Genomic DNA, 14,931 nt, shown 5'->3' on the forward strand with positions numbered 1-14,931 from the left:
AAGGAAACAGGGATATACGATCTCCCTAGGTAACACAATGTACTATATACGCAGTTTTAAGTTTCGCGGATTTTGCGCACCAATCTTCGCACGACGACGAACATCTCTTTGGGAATCGGAGATTTTGTTTTCTTGTTCTTCCGCTGCGCATATGATGTCGCCCCCAAGATTTCCCCACATGTACCATGTGCGAGCTGGTCCCCTCAGGGTCGTAGGAAATGCCCTGCACATCAGAGCGTCTGAAGTTCCGTATAGCGCCATCTGAGCTCGGAAGGTGGCCACATGGTCCGCCGGGTCGGTGGTGTCGTCGTAAGCGTCTAGGGAGGGAAGTCGAAAGTTCGCGGGCACCGGCTGGTCCCGTATTTCAACCGCGAACGGTGACCCCCGGTGCACATCGTCCCCTAGCTCTCCCTTTGAGGTACGGACCTCCTTCTGTACTTTTTCAAGTCGTTGACTGAAAAGGCGCAGTTGGGCCCGGAGGGAGTCCGTTGAGCCCGAGGATATCGTCTCCTGCTCGGGTCGGTCGGCAGGGTTTCCCACTGCTTGATCTCCAAGGGGAAATGCCCAGGTCCGGGGTGAGCTAGGGAGTGTCGGGGTGGTTACGTGAGTAGGCGCAGATGGCTCTAGTCGATGGGTAGGCTGGGCCGCCGACGGGTTTGTTGATTGAGAAATGAGTGGGATGACGGTCTGCACCATTCCCGCGAAAGTTTGGACCTGATGGGCAAGGTTCTGGAAGGCCTCGATCGACACGGGCGAAGGGACGCTGGGAGCGCCCTCGGGCGGAAGCAGACTCGGGTCATTGAACAAACGCCAGTAGCGTTCCGAGGTCGTGATGAGGTCGTCCACCCATGGCCCATCACGCGAGGGGCGCACGACCGTCGCCCCTGTTAAGAATGATCCCTCGGTTGGGGGTTCGTCAGGGTCAGTCTGAGGATCCCTCGACATTCGGGGCTCTCCTTCTAGCGCAAATCTGTTTGTGCAAACAGCTTTATGTTGCGGCCTCGGGGCCGACGCGGCTCGGTTCGGGTCCGGATGGTGGGGATCTGGCTCAAGGTCTCTCGGGGTCGCTGATGTGGGCGGCCGTGCGGATCGGATCACGTCGGGGCTCGTCGGGACGTCTTGTATGGAAGGGTCCCTCTCCTCGGCGTTGATGGGAAGTAGCTTCGACCCGACCTCTCCGACGAACAAGTCAGATGAAGTGAAGAGGTCTTTTTTTGTGTGTTTTTCCCCCTCCCCTCCTCCTCTCGGTAGCGGGGTTTTATAGGGTGACCTGCTATGTCTGTTATGCCTGTTCTGTAGGGAGCAAGATCATACTCTTGGCCACGTCTGACAGCGGTGTTGGCGTGGCGTGAAGGATTGGGCCTGAGCAGGGCGTTAATGCTCCTCGGTCGACGTTCTGGTGCGTTTGACCAGGTGTTGTCGGGTCAATCGAGGCGTGAGGCGTCATCTGGGGCAGCTGATGTCAGCCCGAGTCTTGTCGCCATTATTATCCTCATCAGTACACATACTCACACTTCACGTTTATGGTCAATCACTTGAGTGAGGTACTAATATTTTTACCTACAAAATAGGGTTTATAGTTAATAACCATTTAATAAGTATAAATCTTTATAATTTTATTTAAGTGAATATTTATCTTGTCATATATATAATATTTTAAAATTATCAATATTTAACAATAAATATCTTATTATATGACCTTTTTAAGTAAATATAACCCTATAATATAACATATGCAAAAAGAAGAGGTAAAATTCTGTGTTGAAATAATTCAAAATCTCTATATACACATATAAGAAACATACCAAAATTTTGAACTTCTACATCTCATATTATAATATATACATACATTCCCACATCATATGTTATTGCAATATATATGTACATTCTTATACTACACGTCATAGTATATATATATACTCCTACACCATATATCATAATATATACGTATACTCTCACACCATACGTCATAGTATATATATGCATTGCACATCGTAACATATCCGTGCACTCCTACGTTACATGTCATAGAAAATATGTGCACTTTTATACCGTGTGTGTGTATATATATATATATATATATATATATATATATATATATATATATATATATATATATATATATATATATATATATATATATATATATATATATACTCATATTTAACTTATGTCTAGCTAATGACAATCATATCATTCAAAACATATTTTTTAAAATATAATATGGATACAATAATTCATACGACTACTATTTTATAGTGAATTAAACTTATACTTATCTGATTTAACTTAAAAATAAAGATGATAATAAAAAAACTATAATTTTTAATTATTGAGTTTGCTAGGGAATGATACACCTATCAAATTGCGAGTATAGAGTCATCAAATACCTTAATTAAGAATCATACCTATTGGATTATTAATTTATAATAATTCATAACAATAATTCATAAATTTTTTTTGATAAAATTCTTAATAAAATAGAATATATTAAACCTAAGAATTTATTTAAATTTTATTAATATTTTTTAATAATTTATACTATAATTAAACAAACTTGTTAGTTTCATTCAAATCATCACATAATTCTATGAAGAAATTTTGCTAGCTAACCAAACAATCTTGAATTATCATGAAATTTTATAGAAAACTATGAGATATATAAAACTAAATATACACTAATTTTTAGTTTAAACTAAATATACCTAATTACTATTAACACCTTTTCTATTTTGCTAAATTTGGGTTAGAACTATCTAAATTTATAAATTTTATATTTTGGTGTATGGAGATATTATTTACTCAATTTCAAATCCCATGGGACCTTAAGAAATCTTTTAAAATATATCAAAAGAATAAAGTATTGGGAAACTTTAGAGAGCATCATATGCGTAGCGTAAAATAAAAATAAAAATCGTTCCTAAAACCGATCTTATCATATCATAGTACGACAATCGAGAGTGTAAAACTCGAAATGATAAAATCGTATCAATAAATTGAAACATTCTCACCTAGGGAAGATCGTATATCCCCTAAATCGCATATCTTGGTCTATTGGACGAAAGAGCTCTCGTGAACTCTTCTCTAGTGGTAATCCATAAAGCGGATGCAATGACGACGCACCTCCCCACATAGCGGGTTCTCTCATAGTGATCGCGCACCACCACGCAACAGTAGTCAAGAGAGAAGCCAACCCTCTTGCTATCCTCTCATATCATGAAAGAGCTCATGGTTGAGAGAAAGATAAAGAGGAAGAGATAGGAGGCCGATGACTATAGGGTCAAGCCTATGACTCATGAAGTCCCAATTCTTATTTACAGAGAGCGCCTATTGCTAACCTTAGTGGATCTTCCTTAATGGGTATTGAATCCTCATCTAATAACCACTAGCTTAATAGATATTGGATCCTTATCCGACAACCACTCTAAGCTTTATTGGGTCTCACCCAATGAATCCATTAAAATAGGGGCTTAGTGGATATCTTATAACCAATCCTTTATTCGTTGCATTGTCCACCATAAGTGTGTGACCCTCTAGGCTCAATATCGAGTTGGTTGTAAGTTACACATGTTAGAATTTTTTTTGATTTAGTGAATTATTATCTCTATAATAATTCACTTAACTTATCGACTATGGATGTACTAGGCCACTACGTCATAGTCCGCAAACAATACAAGAGATATAATCCATTGGACATATATGCTCTTAGTTACCATTTATCTATAAGCTCTCATCTATCTAATATTCCAAAGACTATATACCGGGCTTGGTACTATCTGTTGAGATTTGATTCATAGTTATCTATCTAGATAGTTATCATGATCTAGTGGTTATATGATGATTTCAATAACCACCTCAATAATGATCTAGTAGTTATAGGGTGGTTTCAATAACTACCTCAATTTAGTAGTTATAGGGTGGTTGTCACTAGGTCCTATAAATAGGACTATAGTTCATGAAGAAAGTACATATAGATATAGAGAGTGTGTGCATTTGGTATCTTGTAAGTGTTCTTATCAATCCTCCTGTTTTTAAATACTATATCAGTTTTCTTAAATCGAAAGGATTCTTTTACTTGCATCATAGTATTTTATTTTTTCCTTACTCCTTCATCCTCAACAATTGTTGTATCAGAGCCTAGTTTCAATCTGAACTAGACATTATGGCCTTCAATGGCAATTCCATGTCTTAACCTCTTATCCCCATCTTCTCGGGCAAAAGCTATGAATTTTGGAATATCAAGATGAATACTCTATTCAAGTCTCAAGATCTTTGGGACTTAATAGAGAATGGATATGCGGATCCAGATGACGAAATCAGGCTGAGGGAGAATAGAAAGAAGGACTCAAAGATATTATTCTTCATTCAACAAGCTGTACATGAGACGATCTTCTCAAGAATTGCAACAGTGACAACCTCAAAGCAAGCTTGGCTGATACTTCAAAATGAATTTCAAGGCTCATCAAGGGTGATTACGGTAAAACTTCAAACCCTCCGTCGTGAGTTTGAAATTTTGTTTATGAAAAGCAATAAATCGGTGCAAGATTTTCTTTCTCGAGTGACTGAAATTGTTAGTCAAATGAAATCTTATGGTGAACATCTTCTTGATCATATAATTGTTGCAAAAGTTTTGAGAAGTTTAACTCCGAAATTTGATCATGTTGTTGCCGCAATTGAGGAGTCAAAAGATTTATCTACTTATTCATTTAATGAACTAATGGGTTCCTTGCAAGTACATGAAGGTTGAACATATCACTTGAAAAAAGTGAAGGAAAAATATTTCAGGTTAAGAGAGAGTCTTCTACTTCAAAAGAAGATAAAAAATCAGTAGGAAGAGGACGTAGTAGAGGAGGATTTCGTGGTAGAGGAAATGGAAGAGGAAGAGGACACTTTGATGGGCATGATGAACAAGGGCAATCAAATTATGATAAAAAAAATCATAAGAGTGGAATTCGATGTCACTATTGTAAAAAGTTTGGTCACATGAAGGCAGATTACTGAAAAAGAGAAAAGCAAGCAAGCTATGTGGAGAAAAATAAAGAAAATAGTAAGTTGTTTATGACTCATTCACAAGTTCATAATATCTCAAATGATATTTGGTTTCTGGATAGTGGATGTCCTAATCATATGTCATAACATCAATATTTAGAGATATTGATGAAACTCACAAGTTGAAAGTCAGACTTGGAGATAGCAAGCAAATCCAAGTGGAAGGGAAAGGAACAATTGAGGTGAAGACAAATCAAGGGAAGGTAAAATACCTTGATAATGTTTTCTTTGTTCCTACTTTATCACATAACTTGTTGAGTGTTCGACAATTAGTAGATGATGGATATTCAGTAATATTTGATAATGGTTCATGCACTATTAGAGATAAAAAATCTGGTTTGATTATAATAAATGTTTGCATGACACAAAACAAGATGTTTCCACTTGATGTGTTAAATATTGAAAGGCATGCGCTTATCACAACTCAAAAGAATGAGTCTAGTTTATGGTATTTAAGATGAATATCTTAACATTAAGGGTTTAAGGTTGTTAAGTCAAAAAGGAATGGTTTTCGGATTGCCCAAGAATAATACACTTGATGTATGTGAAGGATGTATTTATGGCAAACAAAGTAAAAAATCATTTCCTATTGGAAAAGTATGGAGAGCATCTAATTGTCTTGAATTAATTTATGTTGACTTATGTGGATCTATGAATATAAAATCATTTGGTGGAAGTCAATATTTTCTATTGTTTACGGATGATTATAGTCGCATGAGTTGGGTATATTTTTTGAAATTGAAATCTGAAACATTTGATAATTTTTGAAAGTTTAAGGCACTTGTAGAAAGACAAAGTGGTAGATATATAAAGACACATCGGACAGATAGAGGTGGTGAATTTTTATCTAATGAGTTTAGTTCTTTTTGTGAAGAAAATGGTATTCACAAAGAATTGACAGCATCATATACACCGGAGCAAAATGGTGTAGCTGAACGTAAGAATCATACTATCGTTGAAATTACAAGAAGTTTGCTTAAAGGAAAACATTTTCCAAATCAGTTTTGGGCAAAAGCAGTTGCAACAACAGTTTATTTGTTGAATATTTCACCAACAAAGATTGTTATTAATCGAACTCCTTTTGAGGCTTGGTATGGTATGAAACCAAGTGTTAGACAACTAAGAATTTTTTGTTATATTGCTTATGCTTTGGTGAATTCTCAAAATCATCACAAGCTTGATGAAAAATCTGAAAAATATATTTTAATTGGTTATTCTTTACAATCAAAAGCATATCGATTATATAACCTTGTTAGTGGCAAAGTTATTATTAACAGAAATGTTATGTTTGATGAAAGGGTAAGTTGGAATTGGGAGACCAATAAAGGTGAAACATAAATGCAGATTCCAGCAGAACTAGACACTCCGTAGAATCAAGTGATAGATCCTGCTCCAATAAGTTCATCGTCAACCTCACCCAATAGCAGTTCAAATTCGGATTCCTCATATGAAACCCCTCCAAGAAATTTTAGATCACTAACAAAAATTTATAACTCAACATTTGCTTTGTTTATTTCTGATCCAACAACTTTTGAGGAAGCATTTAAAAAAGAGGAATGGAGAAAAGCAATGAAGGAGGAAATCAAGTCAATTGAGAAGAATGAAACTTGGGAGCTAATGGATCTACTGAAAGAAAAGAAAGCGATTGGGTTAAAATGAGTGTTCAAAACAAAATTTAATGCAGATGAAAGTATCCAAAAGCATAAGGCTCAGCTTGTAGCAAAAGGATATTCACAGCAACAAGGTATTAATTTTGATAAAACTTTTTCTCCAATTGCTAGATTCGAAATTGTGAAAACTTTCTTGGCTTTAGCTGCTCACTTAAGTTGGCCTGCTTATCAATTTGATGTGAAATCTACATTTTTAAATAGAGATTTACATGAAGAGGTTTTCGTTGCTCAACTTGAAGGTTTTTTAGTTAAAGGACATGAAGAAAAGGTGTATAAACTAAGGAAAGCTCTTATGGGCTTAAACAATCTCCAAGGGCATGATATAGTAAAATTGATCATTATTTTCTTCAAAATGGATTTAAGAGGAGCAATAATGAACCTACTCTTTATCTAAAGAAAGAAGGTGAACATAATATTCTAATGGTTTGCCTCTATGTTGATGATATTATATATATAGGTTCATCTAACTCTTTGGTGACAGAATTTAAAAAATACATGATGAATAAGTTTGAAATGTCAGATCTAGATCTATTACACTATTTTCTTGGGTTGGAAGTGAAGCAAGGATCGGATGAAATTTTCATTTCACAAAGAAAGTATGCAATGGATCTACTCAAAAAATCTAACATGATTAATTGCAAAGCTGCAGCAACACCCATGAATGTAAATGAGAAATTGAAATTTGAAAATGGTACAAGTCTAACAAACGTAAAATACTATAGAAGTTTGGTTGGAGGTTTGATTTATCTAACTTATACTCGACCAGATATTGCATTTTCTATTGATGTAGTATCCAAGTTTATGCATAGCCCAAGCAAACATCATCTCGGAGCTGTTAAAAGAATTCGGTGTTATATTGCTGGAACTACAGATTATGGTATTTGGTATTCTCATAATTTTAATTGTAAATTATCTGGTTTCACTGATAGTGATTGGGCAGGAGATTTAGATGATTGAAAAAGTACTTCAGGCAATATTTTTAGCCTTAGATCGGGAGCTATATCTTAGAGTTCTAAAAAGCAAGCAACAACTGCATTGTCGACATCGGAAGTAGAATATGTAGCCGCAACATCAGCAACTTGTCAAGCAATATGGCTTAGAAGACTTCTTGAAGATCTTCATCAAGAACAAAAAGAAGCAACGGAAATATTTTGTGACAATAAAGCCACAATTGCAATGACGAAGAATCCAACGTTTCATGGAAGAACGAAGCATATAGAGATACGCTATCATTTCATCCGAGATCTTGTAGCAAGTGGAGCCATAACAATGAAGTATTGTGGAACCGATGAATAAGTTACGAATATCCTCACCAAATCGCTTCCCGTTCGAAAGCATATTTATTTTATGTCGTAAATTGGTGTATGCAACTATGAATCAAGGGGGAGTGTTAAGATTCGATTCATAGTTATCTATCTAGATAATTATCATGATATAGTGGTTACATGATGATTTCAATAACCACCTCAATCATGATCTAGTAGTTATAGGGTGGTTTCAATAACTACCTCAATCTAGTAGTTATAGGGTGGTTGTCACTAGGTCCTATAAATAGGACTATAGTTCATGAAGCAAGTACATATAGATATAGAGAGTGTGTGCATTTGGTATCTTGTAAGTATTCTTGTCAATCCTCTTGTTTTTAAATACTACATCAGTTTTCTTGAATCGAAAGGATTCTTTTACTTGCATTGTAGTATTCTATTTTTTCCTTGCTCCTTCATCCCCTACACTATCAGGCCCATATGGAATCAATTCAAATCTCACTCTTATCGAATTCTTTTAGAGAACTCATTCTCTCTCAATCCGAGTGACCCTAGCTAGGGATTTGCCTAAGTGAGAATATATAGGATATTTCTTTCATGATACCAAGAGTGGATGATCCTTTATTAACACACAATTGCCTTCGTAAGATTGGTTGTTATTTCTAATGATTAGTGTATTATATCTGAAACTTCTATACTTGTAAGTCTGATATCAAAGAATAAAGTACTCAAACAAACCATCCTTGGTATATTAAGTCTAAGGACCATATATACAATTGAGACTACAAAATTGTTGTCTGACAATGGGGTATCTTTTACCATCCAGCATTCTGTAAGCGGATCATTTAGTAAACTCATTCTCCAATCAACACTTACACTATATCCCTAGTGTCCCTACATAAGCAACTATAAGACCAGCTACCTCTATCATATAGATAAATATATAGTACATCGATCTATCCAATTACCTCGATGTCCTTCTCGAGTAACCTATGATTAAGAATATTTATGATCTGTATTTAAAGGCGAATTGACTTCATTATCATGATCTCATCATAATCCAATTCCCATTATATAGATCCAAGTACATCATAATATATATTCATCATATAATATAAAGTAAAAAAAATATCATTATTAATATTTACCAAAAGAGATTAAACAATATATCACACGAGCCATCACTCATGTGCTTGGCTTACAAAGCACTTGTAACTAGCATAAACTCATGTGCTTGGCTTATAAAGCACTTGTAACTAGCATAAAGCCTAATCATATCCTTAAAAGGGTCAATTCAGCTCGAATATAACCTATTCTTAGAAAATAAAAGATTTTGAGTATCTTACAGTAGGACACTCATGACTCTATTTATTGAGTTTAGATTAAGATTATAGGCCTCAGAACCATAAGAGAATTATATAAAATATAATCAAAAATTAAATATTAATTTAAAGTCTAGATTACTCAAAAGTAAAAAACATTAGTCTATAATCTATAAGACTAAAATCCTAGGTATTGAAAGAGATAATTTGAGTTTTTCTTACCCCAACTTTTTTTAAGCTAGGGTTTCCTAGCTTGCACGAAAAACACTAACATAATGATCAAAAAAGAAAAGAAAAGGTCATAGTTATCTAATTTGTAAAGAAGATGAGGCCAAAATAAGGTAGAGGTGTTAGATTTTGTAGCCCTTTATAATTAGATAAGATATATAATATAACTAATTGGATTCTGTTGAAATATTTTAGCCAATAGTATAAAACTCCACTTAATGTATGATTCCTTATGAGATAACCTTGATGGGAGGAAATCTCCTAATATTTTATCCTAGACCTACTTTCGTCTATAAATAAATAGGACCTCTAAGGACTGAGGACACGCACAGATGCACTCCTCAACTCTCTCCCTAAACATCAATCTAGGTGAAAGGAAGAGAGGAGAGAGGAGAAATGATCTAGTTCCTATTGATAGCGATCTTGGATTAAAGACAAAAGTTACATATCATTAAACTAGATCTAAGTATTTGATTTCATGCATAAAGATTATTTTCGCATTTAATATAGCATATTACAGTTTTTATGTTTACAATTAGTATCAGAGCATAGGTTTTTGAGATCAAATATATTAGATCTATTATTTTGTTTACGATGCATTATTGATCCCTTTTTCTTCGATGATCGACCTTGCTGCGAATCTATTGATGGTAAAGCTACGTTAGGCAGCGTGCCTACCGCAGTGCAGTAAGCAGTAGCCGTACGCGGGCATCACAATGCCCATGTGACGGCCGGATACACACGGCCAGAACCCATCCATGCGACGGTTGGCCGCACGCAGGTAAACAGCCCAAGCGGCGGCCGTGCGTGGGTAGGCCATGCACAGGCGGCGACCGCGCATTGGCAACAGCCACGCGTGGGCAGGATCCGCCGCAGCGGCAACGGTGGCGTGTGGGCAGAGGCAACCCCGCGGGGGCAACATCCGCGTGCTGACAACAACCGCAGCCAGTCGTGCGCGTTGGCAACAACCGCGGCTAGCCGTGCGGTCGCACGCGAGTAGCGGCAGCGCCGCACGCACAGGCGGCAACGGTAAGGTAGATTAGGGTTTTTGGAATAATTATGATTTTGCCCTTGAGACTAGGTTTTGCAAAAGTACAATTCTGCCCCTTGTAAATTTAGTAATTCCAGTTTATGTTCTATCAACATACTTACAATTTTATCCTCGGGTCTAATTTATGTCAAATTAATTTTGCCCTTCCTAAATCGCATATTTTTTATTTATGTCCTATCAAATATTTATAGTTTTATCATTATAAAATTGAGAATTTTAATTTATAATTCTTAATTATAAAATTAATAAATATGATTCATTATAATTATGATTAAATTTAATCATGATTATATTTTGACTATTTGATTAGAATTAATCTTTATTTAAAAAATATAAATTATGATTTAGTTTTATAGTTTTCTCATATGAATTATTGATTATACATGTGGTAAATAAAATCAAAATCCAATTATTTTTCTTGAAATTTTATTTACTTATTCACATGTATATATTTAAAATTTTGAAATAATATTTACCTTTCGCATGATTTATATATTATCATGATTATCATATGAGTTTTTTTTCATATGATTTAGGTTCAATAATTATTATGATTATTATTATATTATTGAACTACTTAACATTAATGTTCAATAATTATTATGATTGTTATTTTATTATTAAATTTCTTAGCATTAATATTTAATAATTATTATGATTGTTATTATATTATTGAACTGCTTAGTATAAATTAAAGAAATTTGATGAATATTATTTGTAATTCATCTCCCTAAGTTTTATTAGCTACCAAAGTGATCTGGAATGATAGACTTTTGTGATATGAATTACAATAAAAGTTTTATCATTTATAGGATATTTTAAATTTTATATTATTGCATTGGTCTTGTAGCCACCAAAGTGACCTAGACTAATGACTTATAAAATAATATTAAGAAATTAGTCCTAAATGATATTAAGAAAATAATATTCACAATGACACAAATAATTAGATGATTTAGATAATCCCAAAGGAGAATCTAATTCAAATAATTATGTAATTGAGTAGGATGATACTGTTTTGGATATCCTTGCAGTTTAGGGTTATATACCCAAATGTAACAATACTATTCCATAAGGATGGTATCAGTCCTCCATAAATGTTCTTAAATGAACACTAGATATGTCAATATTTCACCGAAAGGTGTAATATAGATGATATCAATAGTTCATCAATTTTTAACAAACTCAAAGCATTAATGTTATTCTATATTTTTGCAATGGTACTTCCACCTATACATTCTTATGCTTCTAGTGTCCTTGTACTCTTTGGATCAAATTATTCAGAATAGTTAGAGCATGTGAAATTTACATTGGGTGTATTAGATCTTGATTTAGTATTGCTTATTGAAAAGCCTACAGACTTGACCGATGAAAGTACTGTAGAACAAGTTAATGAAATGAAGGCTTGGGAAAGATCTGATAGGCTTAGTTTAATGTTCATAAGGATGACAATTGTAAATAACATAAAGACTTCATTACCAATTGCAACTAACGCAAAGGAATATTTAAAGGTTATTGAAGACACATATAAACCTGCTGATAAGTCATTGGCTGGCACATTAATGAAAGAATTGACTATGGCTCAATATGATGACACTCGAGGAATTTAGGATCACATCCTCAATATGTCTAACAAAGTTACAAAACTTAAAACATTAGGCATAAATATTGATGAGTCTTTCCTCGTGCAGTTTATTCTCAATTCTCTTCCTTCTCAGTTTGGGCCATTCAAGATTAACTACAATGCAAATAAAGATAAGCAGGACTTGAATGAGTTAACTAGCATGTGTGTTTAGGAAGAATTAATATTAAGGCAGAAAAGTTTATATAATGTCATGACTACTACTCAAGGAGCTAGTAATAAGAAAAGAAAATTGAAGCATTATCCATCAAAAAATTTATCGAAAGGACATGTGAAGAAGGACTACATTAAACACAAGACTTAGTTCGAAAAGAAAGGTATTGACTCGACCTTTGTATGTTTCAAATCAAACATTACAGAAGTTCCTTCTAATATTTTGTGGATTGATTATGGTGCTTCAACTTATGTTACAAATAACATGTAGGGATTTCTTTCAATCCGGAAACCAAAAGAACATAAAAGATTCATCATTATGGGAAATCGTCTTAAAGCGAAAGTGATATCAATGGGAACTTATCTTCTACGCTTAGAGACGGGTCACTTGATGGATCTTGTTGACTCATGTTATGTTCCTACTATTTCTAAAAATTTAGTTTCTCTATCTAGAATTGATGAGTTAGGATACTATCTGTCTTTTGGTAGCGATAAACTCAGTATATTTTATGATTCAATAAAAGCTGGTTCTGGAATTCTGTATGATGGTTTGTACAGAATTAATTTGGATCTTGAGTTTGCAAAGACATTAATGACCCTATAATCAAGTATTGGATTAAAATATAGTTTTAATAATGAAAGATCTTCTATATTGTGGCATAGACGATTGGGGCATATCTCTAATGAAAGAATTGAAAGATTAGTGAAGGATAATATTTTGGACCATTTAGACTTTACTGATTTTGATGTTTGTATAGATTGCATTTATGGAAAACAAACTAAACATATAAAAAAAATACCACAAGAAGTAAAGAACTCTTTGAGATTATTCATATTGATATCAACGGACCACTCCATATTCCTTATTTTAGTGGAGAAAAGTATTTCATCACATTTATAGATGACCTGTCCAGATATGGCTATGTTTATCTAATACATAAAAAGTCTCAAGCCTTTGATACTCTTGAAGTGTACATAAATGAGGTTGAGAGACAATTAGATAGAAAAGTTAAAATTGTTATATCTGATAGGGGTGGTGAATTTTATGACAGATATGATGGATCTGGTCAGAATATTGATCATTTTGCTAAATTCCTAGACCAATGAGGTATTTGTGCTCAATATGCATTACCAGATGCGCCACAACAGAATGGTGTTGCTGAAAGACAAAATCGTACTCTTATGGATATGATTAGGAGCATGATGAGTTATTCCTCTATACTTGAGTCGATATGGGGAGAAGCTCTTAGGACAACTATATATATCTTAAACAGAGTTCTTAGTAAGTCAATTCCATCAACTCCATTTGAGTTATGGACTGGTAGGAAGCCCAGTCTGAGACATTTACATATTTGGGGATGTCTTGTAGAGATAAGAGTATTCAATCCACATGAAAAGAAATTGGATCCAAGAATTATTTCGGGATATATTATTGGTTATCAAAAAAAATCCAAGGGATACAGATTTTATTGCCATAATTATAGTATGAGGATAGTAGAATCTGGTAATACAAAATTTCTAGAAAATAGCAAAATCAGTGTGAGTGAAAAATCTCGGAGGATCAATTTTGATATTAAAGAGATTCAGGTTAATTCTCCCATATCATCTTCTATTAAAGAAATTTTTTTTCCTCAAATCAATGAGAGTATTGATGAGGGTGAACAACAAAATAAATCGAAGAACTCTCACATGATATTGATGTCGCCACTAATGATCTTATAGAACAATCACAATTGATAGCTTCAAAGGAAAAGGAAACATATCATTTCTGATGATTATGTGGTATATCTACAAGAATCAGATTATGATAGAGGAATAAAAAGAGACCCTTTATCGTTTTTATAAGCCATAGAAAGTAACGATTCTGAAAAATGGTATGATGCAATAAAAGAATAGTTAAAATCAATGGTCTAGAATGGTGTTTGAGATCTCATTGAATTGCCCAATAATTATAAAAGAGTCGATTGTAAATAAGTCTTTAAGACAAAACGCGACTCAACGGGCAATATCGAACGATATAAAGCCAAACTTGTGGCCAAATATTTTTTTCAAAAAGAAGTCATCGACTATAATGAGACTTTTTCTCCAGTTTCTAAAAAGGACTAATTGAGAATCGTCATGACATTAATAGCTCATTATGATCTTGAGTTACATCAGATGGATGTGAAAACAGTATTTCTGAATGGGGATCTGGATGAGAAAATCTATATGGAAAAAGGAAAAAAGGTTGGACTTCTAAACATAAGAAACCCATCTATGGCCTTAAACAAGCTTCTAGATAATGGTATATAAAGTTTGTAATACCATTACTTCCTTCGGATTTAGGGAAAATACTGTTGATTAGTGTATATATATGAAGGTAAGTGGGAGCAAGTTTATTATATTGGTCTTATATGTAGATGATATTTTACTTGCACGAAACCAAGATATTTCTCAACAAAGACTTTAAGATGGTTGATATGAATGAGGTAGCTTATGTTATTTGTATTGAGATATTTAGAGATAGATCTCAAGGATTATTAGGATTTTCTCAGAAAGGATATATTAATCA

The sequence above is a fragment of the Musa acuminata genome, chromosome BXJ1-3 (assembly GCF_036884655.1).
Source record: "Musa acuminata AAA Group cultivar baxijiao chromosome BXJ1-3, Cavendish_Baxijiao_AAA, whole genome shotgun sequence".
NCBI classification, from domain to species: domain Eukaryota; kingdom Viridiplantae; phylum Streptophyta; class Magnoliopsida; order Zingiberales; family Musaceae; genus Musa; species Musa acuminata.